Source organism: Schistocerca cancellata, chromosome 6, assembly GCF_023864275.1.
Source record: "Schistocerca cancellata isolate TAMUIC-IGC-003103 chromosome 6, iqSchCanc2.1, whole genome shotgun sequence".
Classification (NCBI taxonomy): domain Eukaryota; kingdom Metazoa; phylum Arthropoda; class Insecta; order Orthoptera; family Acrididae; genus Schistocerca; species Schistocerca cancellata.
The window spans coordinates 441,340,218-441,342,856 of record NC_064631.1 but is presented as its reverse complement, the minus strand read 5'-3'; the positions used below and the strand labels follow the sequence as shown (position 1 = coordinate 441,342,856).

Sequence of the window (2,639 nt, the reverse complement as noted above, 5' to 3'; positions counted from 1 at the left end):
ATTGCAACAATGGTATATGAATTAAGCTACTTTGATCAATTTCAGGAGGGCAATATGTAAGTCTGAAACAACCATCCTAAATGCAAGCGACTCCTCGAGAATAACACAGAGGTAGCGAACGATACGTAGTAGAAGATGGAGTCTGAGCACGGGAAACCAGGCTGTCACCGTCGGGGAGGAGATTAGTGTTTAACGTCCCGTCGACAACGAGGTCATTAGAGACGGAGCGCAAGCTCGGGTGAGGGAAGGATGGGGAAGGAAATCGGCCGTGCCCTTTCAAAGGAACCATCCCGGCATTTGCCTGAAGTGATTTAGGGAAATCACGGAAAACCTAAATCAGGATGGCCGGAGACGGGATTGAACCGTCGTCCTCCCGAATGCGAGTCCAGTGTGCTAACCACTGCACCACCTCGCTCGGTAAAATAATCACCGTCGAAAGTAAGTATAATACAGACGCGTGGCGGCTTACTTTGGAAAGTGCTGCTAACTAGCCTTACCATGAGAAAGCTGGACAGAATGAGCTTACATTCTGAAAGTTACCCAGTTCATTGCAGACTCGATTCTGGGCGTCTTATTTGAACCTCAGTTGTGGTGGGTCTCTCACATTAATCACGTAGTGAGTGGCTGTGAAAAAGCGTTAAATATTATACTAATAATATCTAGATTTGATCACGGTAGTTCGGCGTTCCATAGCGGACGAATGTCCATCCTGAGGAAACTAGAAAATTTCAATTCCGATCTATTCGATAGCCTTTAGATGCTATGGGTTCCACCCATAGAACGTTCTCTTAACTGAAGCCGATGAAATGACAGACATCAGTAGAAAACTGCTTGCGAACAAATTTGTACTTAATAGCATATTCTTTTCAAATCATCCCTTGCATTCCAAAATGGAGGTCTTCAACTTAATTTACTGGAATGCTCAGCGCGGCGCCCGCCACCCTGCCCTGGTGATTAGCCGTAGAATATGAGGTCACCTGTTAACAAAAATTCTCAAGCAAGTTCAATCCCCTATCTATACTGAAGAGCGAAAGAAACTGGTACAGCTGCCAATATCGTGTAGGCCCTCAGTAAACACGACGTAGCAAGGACTCGACTAATTTCTGAAGCAGTGCTGGAGGGGAATCCACTCGTCTATCGGAATTTAATGTGTCGAGTATACCATAAATGATGTCAACGGTCGTACCGCACTGGATACACCGGCTCCCGTCAGATCGCCGAAGGTAAGCACCTACGGGAGTGGCAAATACTTGGCTGGATGATCGTCCGGGTAGGACGCGTGTTGTTGACAATTTTCCCATTTCCTATGAGGTATTGGGGACAGGATGAGTGGTGGCCGAAAGTTTCTGATTATCAGTCTTTGCCAGTGTCTCCGCAGTATCTCGTGAACTGAGGGCACGCGACACTTGATGGTGATTCGTCCACCGGATGAGGACGTTAAGGTCGGTTACCCCTTGATGTTATTCGAGTGGCGTAGGCTGTGTGCCGACACGGGGTGTGGGTGGTTGGTTGATTCGGGGGAGGGGACCAAACAGCGAGGTTATCGATCCCATCGGATTAGGGAAGGATGGGGAAGGAAGTCGGCCGAGCCCTTTCAAAGAAACCATGCCGGCATTTGCCTCAAGCGATTTAGGGAAATCATGAGAATCTAAATCAAGACGGCAGGAAGCGGGTTTGAATCACTGTCCTCCCGAATGCGAGTCCAGTGTGCTAACCACTGCGCCATCTCGCTCGGTGACACCGCGTTTCACCTTCTCCCTTCTCTCATCATCATCATCCAACACACACACACACACACACACACACACACACACACACACACACACACACACACACGTACACACCAGCTACAGTCAGCTACACTTAAGTTACGCTTAACAACACACAACGCTTACACTTAGCGAAGGAAAGGTGCGAAAGACGTAAAACATCTATCCAGTACAGGCGCCTGAACCTGCCCTTCGGTGTCTCCCAGTGAAAAGCGATCGGACTTTCTGCATTTATAAACCGATGGCCCCAAAGTAAAAGAGGGAGAAACTGTGGGATTTGCCTTTCTCTGTCCACAAATACAAGTCCCCAAAAATGTTTCAACCGACGAATGAAACTAGCAGCCTTACAACATGTCAGCTATCTTCAGTTTCCAAGGTCCTCATTCTATCCGATTCTGTGTCGGTTTTACAGCCTCAGAGGCAGAAGAATGTTAATCAGAGACCAACAGTTTCATCTTGGCAATCATTTGGCCGTGTTGCCAGTGTGAAATCCAAAGTCAGACAATAGAATTCCTATACGTTAAATATCACTGTGTCATTGTTCATAATGAATAAGTCGATATTCTCGCTAAATAAAAACAAAATCCGAAACTTCCATCGACCCTTGAACTGTAAGGCCTCGTCACACAGTATGTCTTTCAACAACAGCAAAAGGACTGGAACGTGTCACAGTTCTTCGAGGGGAGATGTTAAGCCTGTGTTGAGACTGTCATTCCACGAAGACGCAGGTTTCGCGACATTAGCCTATCCAGATTGCTGATATCCAGTGTCTGTCGTATGAGAAGTTTTCCGATGCACCTCAGCCGCTTTGAAATTGCACCTACTCCTTTCTGTGACTGCACTAACTCTAGAGAAGGTAGTGTCAGTCAC

At 47.0% G+C, this 2,639-nt stretch overlaps 1 non-coding gene across 1 annotated transcript; it reads right to left on the bottom strand.

Moving 5' to 3' along the window:
• Positions 1 to 342: 342 nt before the first annotated feature.
• On the bottom strand, positions 343 to 415 carry Trnaa-cgc (transfer RNA alanine (anticodon CGC)). Its single transcript has one exon. It is a non-coding gene; the product is annotated as a tRNA-Ala (tRNA).
• Between the last annotated feature and the right edge of the window lie 2,224 nt (positions 416 to 2,639).